Below are 20721 nucleotides of genomic sequence, written 5' to 3'. Positions count from 1 at the left end.
TTGGGCCATCTCTGCCCAGGGGATAAAACCCAACCACTCCCCCGGCCGGTCCTGGCAATAGGACCGCATAAACCTACCCACATCCTGGTTAACTCGCTCCACCTGCCCATTACTCTCAGGGTGAAAACCTGAGGTCAGGCTGATCGAGACCCCCAGACGTTCCATGAACGCCCTCCAGACCATTGAGGTGAACTGGGGACCCCAATCCGATACAATATCCTCAGGAACCCCGTAGTGCCGGAAGACGTGTGTAAATAGGGCCTCAGCAGTCTGTAGAGCCGTAGGGAGACCAGGCATAGGAATGAGATGGCAGGACTTAGAAAACTGATCCACAACGACCAGGATTGTGGTGTTCTCTTGTGAGGGGGGAAGGTCTGTAACAAAATCCACCGACAGGTGGGACCACGGCCGTTGTGGAACGGGTAGGGGTTGTAATTTCCCTCTGGGCAGGTGTCTAGGTGCCTTACACTGAGCGCACACCGAGCAGGAGGAAACATAAACCCTCACGTCCTTGGCTAAAGTGGGCCACCAGTACTACCCACTAAGACAGTGCACTGTCCGACCGATGCCAGGATGACCAGAGGAGGGTGACGTGTGAGCCCAATAGATCAATTGATCGTGAACCTCGAGCGGCACGTACATACGACCCTCTGGACACTGGGGAGGAGTGGGCTCGGTACGTAACGCTCGCTTGATGTCCGCGTCAACCTTCCATACCACCGGTGCCACAAGACACGACGCTGGAAGTATGGTAGTAGGCTCCATGGACCTCTCCTCTGTGTCATACAGTCGGGACAAGGCGTCTGCCTTAGCGTTCTGGGAACCTGGTCTGTAAGAGAGAGTGAACACAAAACAAGTGAAGAACATGGCCCACCTTGCCTGGCGATGGTTCAATCTCCTCTCCGCCTGGATGTACTCCAGATTGCGGTGGTCTGTCAAAATGAGAAAAGGGTGTTTAGCCCCCTCAAGCCAATGCCTCCACACTTTCAGAGCTTTAACCACAGCTAAGAGCTCCCTGTCCCCCACGTCATAGTTGCGCTCCGCCGGACTGAGCTTCTTCTAAAATAAATGATGCGTACCCGAGCGCTGAGACAGTACAGCTCCTATCCCAGCCTCGGACGCGTCCACCTCTACCTGGAATGATCCGGATGAGTCAGCACTGTAGCCGAGGTAAACAGGTCCTTCAGGTGACCGAAAGCCCTGTCCGCCTTAGCTGACCACTGCAGTCGCACCGGTCCCCCCTTCAGCAAGGAGGTAATGGGAGACGTTACCTGACCAAAGCCCCGGATAAACCTCCAGTAGTAGTTGGCAAAACCCAAGAATCGCTGCACCTCCTTCACCGTGGTTGGAGTCGGCCAATTACGCATGGCCGAAATCTCCATCTCCACACCTGACGCGGACAGGCGGTGCCCTAGGAAGGAGATGGACTCTTGGAAGAACAGACATTTCTTCGTCTTGACATACAACTCATGCTCCAACAGTCGACCAAGCACCTTACACACCAGGGACACATGCTCGGCCCGTGTAGTGGAGTATATGAGAATGTTATCAATATACACCATTACACCCTGTCCATGCAGGTCCCTGAAAATCTCATCAACAAAGGATTGGAAGACTGATGGAGCATTAATCAACCCGTATGGCATGACGAGGTACTCATAGTTCCCAGAGGTGGTACTGAATGCTGTCTTCCACTCGTCTCCTTCCGGGAAACGCACCAGGTTGTACGCACTCCTGAGATCCAATTTAGTGAAGAAGCGCGCCCCGTGCAATGACTCCATCATACTAGCAATCAGAGGTAGAGGATAGCTGTACTTAACTGTGATCTGATTAAGACCATGGTAGTCAATGCACGGGCTTAAGCCACCATCCTTCTTCTTCACAAAAAAGAAACTTGAGGAGACAGGTGAAGTGGAAGGCCGAATGTATCCCTGCCCCAGAGATTCTGAGACATATGTTTCCATAGCCGCCGTGTCCTCCTGTGACAGAGGATACACGTGACTCTGGGGAAGTGCAGGGCCTAGCTGGAGGTTTATCGCACAATCCCCCTGTCGATGGGGTGGTAATTGAGTCACCTTCTTTTTTACAGGTAGCGAGATCCAAATCGGCATATTCAGGCGGAATGTGCATGGTGGAAACCTGGATTGGACTTTCCACCGTAGTCGCCACTACGGAAACACCTACACACCTCCCCGAGCACTGACTTGACCATCCCTTGAGAGCCCTCTGTTGCCATGAAATAGTGGGGTCATGAGAGGTTAACCAGGGAAGCCCCAACACCACTGGAGAAGCAGGAGAATCAATCAGATAGAGACACATTTTCTCCTCATGACCCTCCTGCGTCTTCATCCAGAGTGGAGCTGTGACCTCGCTAATCAGACCTGACCCTAAAGGGTGACTATCTAGGGCATATACGGGGAAGGGCACATCAACAGGCACAATAGGAATCCCTAAACTACGGGAAACTGACAATCAATAAAGTTCCCAGCTGCGCCTGAATCTACTAGCGCCTTATGCTGGGAATGAGGGGAAAACTCTGGAAATACAACATCAATAAACATATGCGCAACAGGGAGCTCTGGGTGAGTCGGGTGCCTACTCACCCGAAACGGTCCACCAGTGCTCTGCCTACTGCCTCGACTCCTTAAAGACCCTCCCCAGCACCGACCAGCAGTGTGTCCATCTTCGGCCACAGTTGGTGCAGGGGACGGCCCCTCTACCGGTCTCCCTAAGAGCAGTACCTCCGAGCTCCATAGGGGTAGGATCGGAAGTGCTGGGGGATGGAATGGACGGCCCCTGATCCGGGCGTCCGCGGACGGCCAACAGGTTGTCCAGCCTGATAGACATATCCACCAGTTGGTCCAGGTTAAGGTTGGTGTCCCTGCAGGCCAGTTCCCGACGAACGTCCACTCTTAGGCTGCATCGGTAGTGGTCGATAAGGGCCCTCTCAATCCATCCTTCGCTGGCAGCCAGAGTCCTAAAGTCCAGTGCAAAATCCTGTGCGCTCCTCTTCCCCTGTCTGAGGTGGAATAGACGTTCGCCCGCCGCTCTCCCCTCCGGTGGATGATCGAATACCGCCCGAAAGCGGCGGGTAAACTCCTCATAATGTACAGATGCTGTGTCTATTCCTCCCCACTCGGCATTGGCCCACTCGAGTGCTCTCTCCGACAGACAGGAGATGAGGGCGGACACGCTCTCGTATCCCAAGGGAGCCTGGTGGATAGTTGCCAGGTTTAGCTCTACCTGGAGCAGAAAACCCTGACACCCGGCAGCTGTACTGTCGTATGCCCTCGGGAGCGAGAGCCGAATCCCACTGGACCCAGGTGGTGAAAAGGTGGACAGAGGTGTGGGTGGTTGTGTTGTTGGAGGAGTTATAGGAAACTACCTCTCTCCCATCGCTCCATGGTATTCACCACGTGTTCCATTGCGGTGCCGAGAGCCTGGATCATGGTCGCCTGTTGTTGGACGCGTTCCTCCATCGATCCGGCCGGAATGGCTGTACCTGCTGACTCCATATTTGGTGCGTGTTTCTGTCAAGGCGTCAGTGTAATGCGGTAGGACGAAGTCAAGCTAATCAAAAAACTTACTTTACTCGTAGGTAACTTAATGAACATACCTCCACGCAGGGAGGAACAAACCCGTTCACATACGACAACCAAAACATGAACAAACAGGCACAACACACAGTGTGAGCCAGAGGGTTAAATAGGGAAGACATAATTACATAATGGGAAACAGGTGAGACCATATCTATATTTTTTAGATGTATGTTTCGCTAAAAAGCTACCATCTGCTTAACTCTGCAATTGAGAGTTGAACATGGTTTGTAATTGTAACCAGGCTGCATATCAAAGCATAATGTAAACCATCAGCACTTTATGAGGGATTTGCACCCAGTGGATAATGAGTGATGCTTTGTTAATATATTCGACGCAAGTCAAAAGGTGAGGCTTATTAGACAATTTGTATGCACTGAGTTGAAATTAACAGTGTTAACCACATGATTAACCTTAGGCCACGTAGCGTCGATCATCCTCAGCTCGAAGTGGATGCTATGCTATTTGTGATTAAGACAAGCACCTCATCGTTTTATGTATTATGGTATATCATTCAGTCTATAAATACATTAAAATGTGGTGTTATGTGTAGGCCCAACGTAAAAAGAAAATAATAAAAATAAAGCATATTTAAATGGTGGGATTGAGACAGACAATATAGGCATGTAGAACCCAAATTTCCTTGTCAGTCTTCAGTAATCAATCATCAACAACTCAAAATTCCACTGTTACAGTAATCAATAACGAGAAAAAATAAGATCCACGCTTAGATTTATGATAAATACAAATCTGTTTATTTTCTCACTGAATATTTTATATGTAAATCCAATGGGTCAATTGCAGCCAACAGGCAGATCTTAAAGCGCAGCTGCAGGTTAGCGCTGGATTTCTTTAAAATGCTACTAAAGGGAGATTACTTGCACCTGCATGTTAAAACAAACTTGCTTGCAACCAAAAGAATAAGAATAAACCAGCAGATCAGTTGATCTCCCGTTGTTACTGTTTCAAATGAGTTAGCTGCACAGACAGCTGTGTCTAGGTTCTCTACTCTCGCCCCAAATGAAATATCGAAAAAAATGTATTGTAAAAATATAGACCCAGTGAATTGTAAGAAACTATAGTACAGGAAAGTAGTGTACAGTATAGTACAGGACAGAACTATGACACTGAATTGAACTATATTGTACTCTAATTTCCTTTGATAAGAAATGACCATACACTATTCCGTTAAAAAAAAAATGGATTTACATTCATAATGTAGAGTAAATCGCCACAGTAAATTATCTGTGGATAGCGAGGAAGTACCTCATTTCAGTTGTACGGAATTATTGTCAAATAGTTACATTTATGCTTAGTCTGATCAAATATTAGGTTTAATTTATACCAAAGATAATACCCATCAGAGGGCTAAATAGTCTTGAAAAAATGTTGGCAACAACCATGACTTAAAGTTAACACCGATGTCAGCTTCAAGGAGCGGTTATATGGTGGCCAATAGTGGTTGCAACTGAGATCAGCGGTGCAGGTGATTTTAGCTCATATTGATGTTTTAACGAAAGATCACCTTGTTTTAAGACGGTTCTCAATGTCATTTGCAATTGACCCAATAGGGTTTTGTATTTACTGTACAGTGTACACTGAGTATACAAAAAACCCTAATGTCGATGTTCGCGCCCCGCGGAAATCTAATTAGAATAATACAACAATTCGTTAGTTTAAGCTAGAGATATGTTTATTTTGCATTGGATGTGTCTCAATCCACCACATCTGCAGTGAAAGGTGACAGAGCTAGAGCGTTTGTCAGACCAAAAATAGGTCTTCTCACAAAATTGTCTGTAGCGTCCAAACTGTTTTTCTCTACGACTCCCAAAAGCGTCTTGGGACTCGTCTGAAGTCGGTACAGCCGATCTGACAACATCTGATATGACCCATCTGTGTAAGGGTAAGACTTTCACGAACACATACACTACCAGTCAAAAGTTTGGACACACCTAATCATTCAAGGGTTTTTCTTTATTTTTACTATGTTTTACATTGTAGAATAATGGTGAAGACATTAAAACTATGAAATAACACATATGGAATCATGTAGTAACCAAAAAAGTGTTAACCTCTACTGGATCGGTGTCCCGTATACGGGACGGTTGAGCTAACGTGCCCTAATTTGATTAGCATGACTGTTGTAAGTAACAGCAAACTTTCCAGGACATAAACATGTCTTATATGGGCAGAAAGCTTAAATACCATGCTATTGCTTGAGGAGTGCACAACAAAAAAAAAAACTTAGCACGGCAACTGGTTTGATACATTCACCTCTGAAGGTAAATAATGTAATTACATTCAGTATTCTTGCTCTGATTTATCATCCTAAGGGTCCCATAGATAAAATATATAGCATAGTTTTGATAAATCTATTTTTAATATTAAAATGTAGGAACTGGGTTCTACAGTTTGAACCCCTGCTGTCACTGGCTCCACACCCACCCCACCCGGGCATCTAGATGTGTGAAAGTTTTTAAGCTAATGATCCATCATGTATGACATTCCTGGGAGTGTGTAAACTTACATTTTGTTTACCATATAATTTGTGTATGTTCTCTATAGTTATGTACTTGAAAATGTATCAATTGACCAATCCGGCACATTTTGACAGACTTGATATAAAATAGTCCAGTATTGCAATGCTTCACTGGATCAATCTGAAACTTTGCAAACACAATCCTGCCATCTAGTGGCCAAAATCTAAATTGCGCCTAAACTGCAATATTATATTGTGGCCTTTCTCTTACATTTACATTCACATTTTAGTCATTTAGCAGACGCTCTTATCCAGAGCGACTTACAGTTAGTGAATACATATACAGTGAGGGAAAAAAGTATTTGATCCCCTGCTGATTTTGGACATTGGCCCACTGACAAAGAAATGATAAGTCTATAATTTTAATGGCAGGTTTATTTGAACAGTGAGAGACAGAATAACAACAAAAAAATCCAGAAAAACGCATTTCAAAAACGTTATAAATTGATTTGCATTTTAATGGGGAAATAAGTATTTGACCCCCTCTCAATCAGAAAGATTTCTGGCTCCCAGGTGTCTTTTATACAGGTAACAAGCTGAGATTAGAAGCACTCCCACCTGTCCACAGAAGCAATCAATCAATCAGATTCCAAACTCTCCACCATGGCCAAGACCAAAGAGCTCTCCAAGGATGTCAGGGACAAGATTGTAGACCTACACAAGGCTGGAATGGGCTACAAGACCATCGCCAAGCAGCTTGGTGAGAAGGTGACAACAGTTGGTGCGATTATTCGCAAATGGAAGAAACACAAATGAAATGTCAATCTCCCTCGGCCTGGGGCTCCATGCAAGATCTCACCTTGTGGAGTTGCAATGATCATGAGAACGGTGAGGAATCAGCCCAGAACTACACGAGAGGATCTTGTCAATGATCTCAAGGCAGATGGGACCATAGTCACCGAGAAAACAATTGGTAACACACTACGCCGTGAAGGACTGAAATCCTGCAGCGCCCGCAAGGTCCCCCTGCTCAAGAAAGCACATATACAGGGCCGTCTGATGTTTGCCAATGAACATCTGAATGATTCAGAGGAGAACTGGGTGAAAGTGTTGTGGTCAGATGAGACCAAAATCGAACTCTTTGGCATCAACTCAACTCGCCGTGTTTGGAGGAGGAGGAATGCTGCCAATGACCCCAAGAACACCATCCCCACCGTCAAACATGGAGGTGGAAACATTATGCTTTGGGGGTGTTTTTCTGCTAAGGGGACAGGACAACTTCACCGCATCAAAGGGACGATGGACGGGGCCATGTACGGTCAAATCTTGTGTGAGAACCGCCTGCCCTCAGCCAGGGTATTGAAAATGGGTCGTGGATGGGTATTCCAGCATGACAGTGACACAAAACACACAGCCAAGGAAACAAAGGAGTGGCTCAAGAAGAAGCACATTAAGGTACTGGAGTGGCCTAGCCAGTCTCCAGACCTTAATCCCATAGAAAATATGTGGAGGGAGCTGAAGGTTCGAGTTGCCAAACGTCAGCCTCGAAACCTTAATGACTTGGAGAAGATCTGCAAAGAGGAGTGGGACAAAATCCCTCCTGAGATGTGTGCAAACCTGGTGGCCAACTACAAGAAACGTCTGACCTCTGTGATTGCCAACAAGGGTTTTGCCACCAAGTACTAAGTAATGTTTTGCAGAGGGGTCAAATACTTATTTCCCTCATTAAAATGCAAATCAATTTATAACATTTCTGACATGCATTTTTCTGGATTTTGTTGTTGTTATTCTGTCTCTCACTGTTCAAATAAACCTACCATTAAAATTATAGACTGATCATGTCTTTGTCAGTGGGCAAACGTACAAAATCAGCAGCGGATCAAATACTTTTTTCCCTCACTGTATATATATATAGGCCCCCCGTGGGAATCGAACCCACAACCCTGGCGTTTGCAACACCATGCTCTATCAACTGAGCTACACCCCTGCCAGCCATTCCCTCCCCTACCCTGGGCCAATTGTGCGCCGCCCATGAGTCTCCCGGTCACAGCCAGCTGCAACAGAGCCTGGATTTGAACCAGGATCTCTAGTGGCACAGTTAGCACTGCGATGCAGTGCCTTAGACCACTGCGCCACTCGAAGATGATGGAACAAGACAATAAATAAAAAAAACTAATGTTTTTTGTCTGTATTATCTTTTACCAGATCTAATGTGTTATATTCTCCTACATTAATTTATTATCTCCACAAACTTCAAAGTGTTTCCTTTCAAATTGTATCAAGAATATGCATATGCTGCTTCAGGTCCTGAGCTACAGGCAGTTAGATTTGGGTATGTCATTTTAAGCGAAAATTGAAAAAAAGGGTCAGAACCTGTACAAATCAAAATATATTTTATATTTCAGATTCTGTAAATAGCCACCCTTTGCCTTGATGACAGCTTTGCACACTCTTGGCATTCAGCTTCATGAGGTAGTCACCTGGAATGCATTTCAATTAACACGTGTGCCTTCTTAAAAGTTAATTTGTGGAATTTATTTTCTTCTTAATGCGTTTGAGCCAATCAGTTGTGCTGTGACAAGGTAGGGTGGGGGGGGGGGGGGGGGGGGGTATACAGAAGATAGCCCTATTTGGTAAAATACCAAGTCCATATTATGGCAAGAACAGCTCAAATTAGCAAAGATAAATGACAGTCCATCATTACTTTAAGACATGAAGGTTAGTCAATGCAGAACATTTCAAGAACTTTTAAAGTTTCTTCAAGTGCAGTTGCAAAAACCATCAAGCACTATGATGAAACTGGCTCTCATGAGGACCACCACAGGAATGGAAAACCCAGAGTTAACTCTGCCACAGAGGATAAGTTCATTAGAGTTACCAGCCTCAGAAATTGCAGCCAAAATAAATGCTTCACAGAGTTCAAGTCACAGACACATCTCAACATCAACTGTTCAGAGGGGACTGTGTGAATCAGGCCTTCATGGTTGAATTGCTGCAAATAAACCACTACTAAAGTGGTCCTCTGTAGCTCAATTGGTAGAGCATGGCGCTTGTAACGCCAGGGTAGTGGGTTCGATCCCCGGGACCACCCATACGTAAAAATGTATGCACACATGACTGTAAGTCGCTTTGGATAAAAGCGTCTGCTAAATGGCATGTTATTATTTTTATTATTAAAGGACACCAATAATAAGAAGAGACCTTCTTGTGCCAAGAAACACGAGCAATGGACATTAGACCGGTGGAAATGTGTCCTTTGGTCTGTAGTCCAAATTTGAGATTTTTGGTTCCAACCTCCGTTGCTTTGTGAGACGTGGTGTGGGTGAACGGATTATCTCCACGTGTGTATTTCCCACTTTAAAGCATGGAAGAGGAGGTGTGATGGTGTGGGGGTGCTTTGCTGGTGACACTGGCTGCGATTTATTATATAGCATTCTGCAGTGATATTCCATCCCATCTGGTTTGGGCTTAGAGGGACTATCATTTGTCTTCTCAAATTAGCCGATTTTCAGTACCCATGCGCTGTCCATATCCGCGGCTGCCGCTTCACAGTAATGTATGTAAATTATGCGAATATGGCTTATTGCGAGGTCAATATCTCTAATAAATAGCTTCATTATGGGAAACGAAATATTGTTTTTATTAAAATAAATTATACCTAACTTACCTCCGGTCCTCCTTCTCATCATGACATTCTCCCTCTCAAGCTGAACAGGGCATCAGTAAGCCTAGTCCGCACGCACAGATATTGAATTTTTTTGACAAAATGGACTCGCCTCCTGAAGTGCCACAGCACATTCATTGGTTAGGCAGTACAAAAGGGTTTCCATCAGCAAGAGCAGGGCAGGCCGGGGCTCATGATTGGGAACGCCTATCCATTGCACTGTGTAATGCAGTGTAGCCTAGTTTTATATACACACCATCCCAGCAGTGCAAAAACCTGTGAAGGAAGTACATTTCTTTCTTTTCAATTTTTAAAAAGGCACACGTAGCCTACATATCAATACATACACACAAACTATCTAGGTCAAATAGGGGAGAGGCGTTGTGCTGTGAGGTGTTGCTTAATCTGTGTTTTTTAAACCAGGCTTTCTGTTCATTTGAGCAATGTGAGACGGAACAGAGTTCCATGCAATAATGGCTCTATATAATACTGTACGCTTTCTTGAATTTGTTCTGGATTTGGGGACTGTGAAAAGACCCCTGGTGGAATGTCTGGTTCGGTCAGTACAGTTGAAGTCGGAAGTTTACATACACCTACGTTGGAGTCATTTAAACTCATTTTTCAACGAGTCCACACATTTCTTGTTAACAAACTACAGTTTTGGCAAGTCGGTTAGGACATCTACTTTGTGCATGACACAAGTACATTTTCCAACAATTGTTTACAGACAGATTATTTCACTTATAATTGTATCACAATTCCAGTCGGTCAGAAGTTTACATACACTATGTTGACGGTGCTTTTAACAGCTTGGAAAATTCCAGAAAACGATGTCATGGCTTTAGAAGCTTCTGATTTAATTTGAGTCACTTGGAGGTGTACCTGTGGATGTATTTCAAGGCCTACCTTCAAACTCAGTGCCTCTTTGCTTGACATCATGGGAAAATCAATAAATGCAGCCTCAGGATATGTGGTTTCCATTTTACATAAAGTCCAGTGAAATTATTTGAGGGCCGTCGTGGTATCGGCTTGAGGGGGATATACACAGTCAACTTGGTGTATGTAAACTTCTGATCGACTGGAATTGTGATACAGTGAATTATAAGTGAAATAATCTGTCTGTAAACAATTGTTTGAAAAATTACTTGTGTCATGCACAAAGTAATTTGATTGTTCCTGGCGCCAATGAAGATGACGGCCTCGCGACTAGCTCTTAGGAAACTTTGCAGTATTTTGTTTTTTTATGTATTATTTTTTACATTATTAGCTCAGAAAGTGTTTTGCATCATTACATTCAGTGGGGGAAAACTATTGGATATCAGAGCGGCGGTAACTCACCAGCATTACGACCAGGAATACGACATTCCCGAAGCAGATCCTTTGTTTGCGCTCCCCAGGGCAACTGAACTGATTCCAGCGGCTGAGCCAAAACATCGCCGGCGGAGGAGAGGCACTCGGAGCGGCCTGCTGGTTCGACTAAGGATGCGCGCACACCCCCCACCGCTTCCAAGTATTCTTCTCGCTAATGTTCAATCTTTTGTTAACAAGGTTGATGAACTAAGGGCAAGGATTTCTTTCCAGAGAGACATCAAGGCCTGTAAAATAATCTGTTTCACGGAAACATTGCTCTCTTGGGATATTCTGTCGAAATCGGTCCAGCCAGATGGGTTCTCAGTTCATTGCGTAGACAGGAATAAATATCTCTCCGGGAAGCAGAAGGGTTAAGGTGTGTGTTTTATTATTAACGACTCAAGGTGTAATTGTAGTAACATACAGGAACTCGAGTCCTTCTGTTCACCCGACCTAGAATATCTCACAATCAAATGCAGACCGTATTATCTCCCAAGATAATTTTCTTTGGTTATAGTCATGGCTGTGTATATGCCCCCTCAAGCCGATACCACGACGGCCCGCAAAGAACTTCACTGGACCTTATGCAAACTGGAAACCACATATCCTGAGGCTGCATTTATTGTAGCCAGGGATTTTAACAAAGCAAATTAGAGGACTAAGCTGCCGAAGTTCTATCAACATATTGACTGTTGTACTCGTGCTGCTAAAATCCTCGACCATTGCTAATTGAACTTCCGGGATGGTTATAAGGCCCTCCTTTCGGCAAATCTGACCACGACTCAATTTTGCTTCTCCCTTCCTATAGACAGAAACTCAAACAGGAAGTACCCATGCTAAGGACTATTCAACGCTGGTCTGACCAATCGGAATCCATTCTTCAAGATTGATTTGATCACGTGGACTGGGATATGTTCCGGGTAGCTTCCGAAAATAATTTAGACGTATACACTGAAACGGTGACTGAGTTTATCAGGAAGTGTATAGGTGATGTTGTGCCCACTGTGACTATTAAAACCTATCCTAACCAGAAACCATGGATAGATGGCAGCATTCGCGCAAATCTGAAAGCGCGAACTACCGCATTCAACCATGGCAAGGTGACTGGGAATATGGCAGAATACAAACAGTGTAGTTACTCACTCCCCAAGGCAATTAAACTGGCAAAACATCAGTATAGAGACAAAGTGGAGTCGCAATTCAACGTCTCAGACACGAGAAGTATGTGGCAGGGTCTACAGACAATCACGGACTACAAAAAGAAAACCAGCCACGTCGCCGACACCGACGTCTCGCTTCCAGACAAGCTAAACACCTTCTTCGCCCGCTTCGAGGATAAAACAGTGCCACTGAAAAGGCCCACTACCAAGGACTGTGGCCTCTCCTTCTCCATGGCAGACGTGATTAAGACATTTAAGCATGTTATCCCCCGCAAGGCTGCCGGCCCAGATGGCATCACTAGCCTGGTCCTCAGAGCATGTGCAGACCAGCTGGCTGGTGTGTTTATGGCCATATTAAATCTCTCCCTTTCCCAGTCTGCTGTTCCCACATGCTTCAAGATGGCCACCATTGTTCCTGTACTCAATAAAGCAAAGTTAACTGTTACTAAATGACTATCGCCCTGTAGCACTCACCTCTGTCATCATGAAATGCTTTGAGAGACTAGTATAGGATCATATCAACTTTACCTTACCTGTCACCCTAGACCCACTTTAATTTGCTTACTGCCCCAATAGATCCACAGATGATGCAATTGCCATCACACTGCACACTGCCCTATCCCATCTGAACAAGAGGAATACCTATGTAAGAATGCTGTTCATTGACTATAGCTCAGCATTTAACACCATAGTACCCTCCAAGCTCATCATTAAGCTCGATGCCCTGGGTCTGAACCCCACCCTGTGCAACTGGGTCCTGGACTTCCTGACCGGCCGCCCCCAGGTGGTGAAGATAGGAAACAAATTCTCCACTTCGCTGATCCTCAACACTGGGGCCCCACAAGGGTGCGTGCTCAGCCCCCTCCTGTACTCCCTGTTCACCCATGACTGCGTGGCCAAGCACGCCTCCAACTCAATCATCAAGTTTGCAGATGACACAACAGTAGTAGGCTTGATTACCAAGAATGATGAGACCGCCTACAGGGAGGAGGTGAGGGTTCTGGGAGTGTGGTGCCAGGAAAATAATCTCTCAATCAACATCAACAAAACAAAGGAGATTATCGTGGACTTCAGGAACAGCAGAGGGTGCAACCCCCTATCCACATCGACGGGACCGCAGTGGAGAAGGTGGAAAACTTGAAGTTCCTTGGCGTACACACTGAAAACTGAAATGGTCCACCCACACAGACAGTGTGGAGGAAGTCGTGACAGAACCTCCCCCCCGTGATGCGCAGCTCCAGCAGTGCGCCGACACCGTCCTCGGGGACGGCCAGGAGGACGCAGAGCCGGGCGAACCGGATGACGATGGTGGAAATCCCGCAATAGGGAGGGATCGATGATATCCCTCACTGGAACCTATCACCACTCCTCCGGACCGTAACCCTCCCACTCCACAAGGTACTGAAGGCCCCCCACCCGACACCTAGAAACCAGAATGGACTGGGCGGCGTATGCCGGTGCCCCCTTGATGTCCAGAGGGGGCGCACCTCCCGCACCTCAGACTCCTGGAGCGGACCAGCCACCACCGGCCTGAGGAGAGACACATGGAATGAGGGGTTAATACTGTAATCTGGAGGGAGTAATAACGTATATGTAACCTCGTTTATCCTCCTCAGGACTTTGAACGGCCCCACAAACCGCCGGCTCAGCTTCCGGCAGGGCAGGCGGAGGGGCAGATTCTGGGTCGAGAGCCAGACCCGATCACCCGGTATCAAGACCAGGACCTCACTGCAGTGGCGGTCAGCGTTGGCCTTCTGGCGATACACGGCGCGCTGGAGGTGGACATGAGCATCATTCCACGTCTCCTCCGCGCGCCGAAACCGGTCATCCACCGCAGGAGCCAGAACTGGCTTATAAACTAAAACACAATGAAAGTGCGATAGGTTAGTGGAGGAGTGGCGAAGAGAGTTTTGGGCATATTCTGTCAATGGCAAGAACACCGACCACTCCCCCGGCAGTAGGACTGCGGGAACCTACCCACATCCTGATTCACCCGTTCCACCTGCCCATTACTCTCGGGGTGAAACCCAGAGGTCAGGCTGACCGAGAACCCCAGACGTTCCATAAACGCCTTCCAGACCCTGGATGTAAACTGGGGACCCCGGTCAGACACTATGTCCTCTGGCACCCCGTAGTGCCGGAAGACGTGAGTAAACAGGGCCTCCGCAGTCTGCAGGGCCATGGGAAGACAGGGCAGAGAAAGGAGGCAGCAGGCTTTGGAAAAGTAGACCACAATGACCAGGATGGTGGTGTTACCTTGAGAGAGGGGAAGATTAGTGAGAAAGTCAATACACAGGTGGGACCATGGCCGTTGTGGAACTGGTAAGGGCTGAAACTTACCCGATGGGAGGTGCCTAGGTGCCTTACTCTGGGCACACACGAGCAGGAGGAGACATACACCTTCACGTCCTTAGCCAAAGTAGGCCACCAGTACTTTCCGGTCAGGCAGCGCACTCTACGGCCAATACCTGGGTGACCAGAGGACGGGGACGTGTGTGCCCAATAGATCAGACGGTCACGGAAAAGAGATGGCACATACTGCAGCCCATCTGTGCACTGAGGTGGAGATGGCTCTGTGCGTAACGCCCGCTCTATGTCTGCATCCATCGCCCATACTACCGGCGCCACAATGCAGAAGGCCGGGAGTATGGGGGTGTTGTCTATGGGCCTATCCTCTGTGACGTACAGCCGTGACAGTGCATCTGCCTTCACGTTCTTCGCACCCGGGATGTAAGATAGTTTAAAATCAAACCGGGTGGAGAATAGGGCCCACCTGGCCTGGCGAGGGTTCAGCCTCCTCGCTGCCTGGATGTACTCCAGGTATTGGTGGTCCGTCCAGATGAGGAAAAGGTTTTTCGCCCACTCGAGCCAGTGCATCCACACGGTCAGGGCTTGGACTACAGCCAACAGCTCCCGATCACCAATGTCGTGGTTCTGCTCCACCAGGCTGAGTTTCCTGGAGAAGAAAGCACATGGGCGGAGCTTGGGTGGCATGCCCGAGTGTTGAGATAGGACAGCGCCTATCCCTACCTCGGACGCATTCCACCTCCACTACGAACGATAGTGATGGATCGGAATGGGCCAGTACCGGGGGGTTAGGTGAACAGAACCCTCAGGTTACTGAAGGAGCCGGGACGGCCCACCGTTCAACAGAGAGGTGATGGGAGCTGCGACCTTGCCAAAGCCCCGGATAAACCTCCAATAGTAGTTGGCAAAGCCAATAAAGCGCTGCACCTCCTTATCCGTGGTTGGAGTCGGCCAATTACGCACGGCTGAAATGCGATCTCCCTCCATCTCCACACCTGAGGTGATAATGCAGTATCCGAGGAAGGAGATGAACTGTCGGGAAAACAGACACTTTTCTGCCTTGGCATAAAGCTCATGTTCCAACAGTTGGCCCAGCACTTTGCGAACCAGAGACATATGCTCTGCGCGCAAAGCAGAATACACCAGAATGTCATCGATGTAGACCACTACACCGCAACCAAGCATGTCCCGAAACACCTCGTTCACAAAGGACTGGAAGACGGATGGAGCATTCATCAAACCGTACGGCATCACCAGGTATTTGTAATGCCCCGTGGTTGTGCTGAATGCTGTCTTCCACTCGTCCCCCTCTCAGACACGCACCAGGTTGTACGCACTCCGGAGATCTAGTTTTGTGAAGAAGCGGGCATTGATTCGATCACAGATGGAACGAAGGCAGGCAGGCACAGTACCTAAGGAAAGTATTCAGACCCCTTGACTTTTTCCACATTTTGTTACGTTACAGCCTTATTCGAAAATGTATCAAATGTTTGTTTGTCTTCTCATTGGCTATAAGTTGTAATTGTAAATTGTTGCAAATTAATTAAAAATAAAAACCTGAAATATCAAATTAACAGAAATATTCAGACCCTTTCCTCAATACTTTGTTGAAGCACCTTTGGCAGCGATTACATCGTCGAGTCTTCTTGGGTATGACGCTACAAGCTTGGCACACTTGTATTTGTGGAGATTCTCCCATTCCTCTCTGCAGATCCTTTCAAGTTCTGTCAGGTTGGATGGGGAGCGTTGCTGCACTGCTATTTTCAGGTCTCTCCAGAGATGTTCGATCAGGTTCAAGTCTGGGCTCTTAATGGGCCACTCAAGGACATTCAGAGACTTGTCTCTAAGCCACTCCTGCGTTGTCTTGGCTGTGTGCTTAGGGTCGTTATCCTGTTGGAAGGTGAACCTTCGCCCCAGTCTGAGGTCCAGAGCGCTCTGGAGCAGGTTTTCATCAAGGATCTCTCTGTACTTTGCTCCGTTCATCTTTCCCTCGATCCTGACTAGTCTCCCAGCCCCTGCCACTAGAAAACATCTCCACCGCATGATGCTGCCACCACCATGCTTCACCGTAGGAATGGTGCCAGGTTTCCTTCAGAAGTGACGGTTGACATTCAGGCCAAAGAGTTGAATCTAGGTTTCATCAGACCAGAGAATCTTGCTTCTCATGGTCTGAGAGTCTTTAGGTGCCTTTTGGAAAATTCCAAGCGGATTGTCATGTGCCTTTTACTGAGGAGTGGCTTCCTTCTGGCCACTCTACCATAAAGGCCTGATTGGTGGAGTGCTAAAGAGATGGTTGTCCTTCTGGAAGGTTCCCCAATCTCCACAGAGGAACTCTAGAGATTTGTCAGAGGGACCATTAGGTTCTTCGTCACCTCCCTGACCAAGGCCCTTCTCCCCCGATTGCTCAGTTTGGCAGGGCGGCCACCTCTAGGAAGAGTCTTGGTGGTTCCTAACTTCTTCCATTTAAGAATGATGGAGGCCACTGTGTTCTTAGGGACCTTCAATGCTGCAGAAATATTTTGGTACCCTTCCCCAGATCTGTGCCTCGACACAATCCTTTCTAGGTGCTCTATGGACAATTCCTTCGACCTCATCGCTTGGTTTTTGCTCTGACATGACCTGTCAACTGTGAGACCTTATATAGACAGGTGTTTGCCTTTCCAAATCATGTCCAATCAATTTAATTTACCACAGGTGGACACCAATGAAGTTGTAGAAACATGAAGGATTATCAATGGAAACAGGATGCACCTGAGCTCAATTCCGATTCCCATAGCAAAGGGTCTGAATACTTATGTAATAAGTTTTTTTTATTTGTTTTATTTTATACGTTTACAATTCTAAAAAACAATTTTCGCTTTGTCATTATGGGGTATTGTGTGTAGATTGCTGAGGATATTTTTTTATTTAATCCATTTTAGAATAAGGCTGTAATGTAACAAAATGTGGAAAAGGTCAAGGGGTCTGAATACATTCTGAATACACTTTATATTAGCCCTCTGATTAAATTGAAGAGCAAGACGTGCCACTCTGTTCTGGGCCAGCTGAAGCTTAACTAGGTATTTCCTTGCAGCACTCGACCGGACAATAATCAAGATAAGACAAAACTAGAGCCTGCAGGTCTTGCTTTTTGGAGTGTGGTGTCGAAAAAGCAGAGCATTCTTTATTACGGACAGACCTCCCCATCTTTACAACCATTGCATCTATATGTTTTGACCATGACCGTATACAATCTAAGGTAACACCAATTAATTCAGTCTCCTCAACTTGTTCAACAGCCACAGCATTCATTACCAGATTCAGCTGAGGTCTAGAACTCTGCAGGAGCTGTGTTTACTTTGCTATGTTCCGGGACAATGTGGACCGTGCTGACTTTCAATGTAGCAACTGCTTGCTTGCGGAGGACTAATGGGGCGAAGTGGCTACTCTTACACAAGCTACTGAAGAATCCACGCCCGCCTACTTTTTATTTTTCTTCTACCCCAGTAGCCGGACGCCGCTCTGGTCTGGAAGTGTCGCCGCCGTGTCGGCTCTCCACAGCCGACTGGCCGGTGCTCAGCAGGGATCCATCCCCGAAGGGGTCTCCCCCTTCCCTGGAGAACGGAGATGTTCTCGACCCAACCAATTCGTCACTCACCGTGGTAACCGAAAAAAGCGTCCTTTGGCAACGGGGGTCTCCTTGGAGATGTTACACCCAAACCTGACACAGACCAGAAACGGCTTTACCGCCCTGGATCCAGAGGTTACAGCGCCTTCTTCCTTAGGGGCTTTCCATTCAAGATCGGATCCGGAGGTACCTGCATCTTCGTCCTCTGATCTGTCTCCCTCTCCGGTGGCTTCTACCTCGGGTTCAGATCCTCAGAGCTCCCACCCTTATCAGACCTTGAGGCTATCTGAGAGACTGGCCCATTCAACATCACCAGCTGTCATCATCGGTAGCTCTATGTTGAGAAACATCTCGATTCCCAATCCAAAAACCCTGTGCTAACTAGGAGCACGAGTACAGAACATCACAAGGCTGCTTCCGACTGTTCTACGACAGATACCGGGAGCTGACACTGTCATAGTCCATGTGGGGTCAAACGACATCAGGAGGGCTAGCTCGGAACATCTGAACATTTTTTATAAGCGATTTTAGCATTAAAAGACTCCAAGAAACTGCCAATCATTTCAGGTCCAGTACCATCGTTGAGCCGTGGGAGTGAAAGATTCAGCAGGCTACTGCCATTACACATCTGGCTAAAAGACTTTAGCTCTGTTGGAATCACTTTTATAGATAACTTTGACACCTTCTGGAAACAGAAGATACTCTACAGGAAAGACGGAGTCCATCCAAATCATCTTGGCTCCTGTACTCTGTCCACGCATTTCAAGGCTGCACTGAAACAATTACTTATCAATGACCCAAGACAAGCTCAGTTAATCCCAACCATTGTGACAATGAGTCATCACAATGCTGCATCAAATGTACATCGTCCTAGGGGCGTTGGCAGACACAATGTAAGTAACTTAATTTATGTCCCACTAATTGCCCTGAATACCTAAATCAAATCAAAATCCAAATCAAATGATATTTGCCACATGTGCCGAATACACCTTACAGTGAAATGGTTACTTACAAGCCCTTAACCAACAATCTAGTAAATAAAAAAAAGTGTTAAGTAAAAAAATAGATAAGTAAAAAATAACAAATAAAAAATCATTAAAGAGCAGCAGTAAAATTAAATAACAGTAGGGAGGCTATATACAGGGGGTACCGGACAGAGTCAATGTCAGCGTCTGGGTGAAGTGGGGAAACGGAATCAGGCGCAGGACACAGAACTGAGAGATAAATGGCTTTACTAGACTCAAAGTAAACCATAGCAAACCCTCCACGCAGGGAAGAGCAAAACAACAGCTCAACAGACGACGTAACAAAGAACAATCACGCACACACCCAGGAGGGAAAACAGGGGTAATATAGGGAAACTAACAAGCCTAATGATCAACAGGTGTGAATAATAAAGACAGAACTAGTGAGACACAGAAACATCGATCGGTGGCATCTAGTACTCCAGTGACGACGACCGCCGAAGCCTGCCCGAGTGAGGAGGAGGGGCAGCCTCGGCCGTAACCATGACAGTATCCAGCCGTGGGTCGACACCGGCCTCGGGGACGGCCAGGAGGATGCGGAGCAGGGCGAGTCGGATGACGACGATGGAACTCCCTTAACAAGGACGGATCGAGGATGTCCCTCCTGGGAACCCAGCTCCGTTCCTCCGGACTGTACCGCTCCCACTCCACGAGATACTGCAGGCCTCCAACCCGACGCCTCGAATCCATGATGGAACGGACCGAGTACGCCGGTGCCCCCTCAATGTCCAATGGGGCGGAGGAACCACTCGCTCCACGGACTCCTGGAGCGGACCAGCTACCACCGGCCTGAGGAGAGACACATGGAATGAGGGGTTAATACGGTAATCAGGGGGGAGCTGTAACCTATAACAAACCTTGTTCAACCTCCTCAGGACTTTAAAGGGCCCCACAAACCGCCGACCCAGCTTCCGGCAGGGCAGGCGAAGGGGCAGGTTTCAGGTCGAGAGCCAGACCCGGTACCCCAGTGCATAAACCGGAGCCTCACTGTGGTGGTGGTCGGCACTCGCCTTCTGTCTCCTAATCGCCCTTTGCAGGCGTACATAGGCAGCGTTCCATGTTTCCTCCGAGCGCCGAAACCATTCATCCACCGATGGAACCTCGATCTGGCTCTGATGCCACGGTGCCAGGACCGGCTGGTGACCTAGTACACACTGAAAAGGAGACAGGTCAGTGGAGGAGTGGCGGAGGGAATTTTGTGCCATCTCTGCCCAGGGGATGTAAACTGACCAATCCCCCTGCCGGTCCTAGCAATACGACCTCAGAAACCTACCCACATCCTGGTTTACTCTCTCCACCTGCCCATTACTCTCGGGGTGAAAACCTGAGGTCAGGCTGACCGAGACCCCCAGATGGTCCATAAATGCCTTCTAGACCCTCGATGTGAACTGGGGACCCCGATCAGACACTATATCCTCAGGCACCCCGTAGTGCCGGAAGACGTGTGTAAACAGGGCCTCTGCGGTCTGTAGGGCAAAGGAATGAGACGACAGGACTTAGAAAACCGATCCACAATGACCAGGATCGTAGTGT

This window comes from Coregonus lavaretus (assembly GCF_964263955.1).
Source record: "Coregonus lavaretus genome assembly, chromosome: 18".
Taxonomy (NCBI): domain Eukaryota; kingdom Metazoa; phylum Chordata; class Actinopteri; order Salmoniformes; family Salmonidae; genus Coregonus; species Coregonus lavaretus.
Note: the sequence above shows the minus strand (reverse complement) of the source record.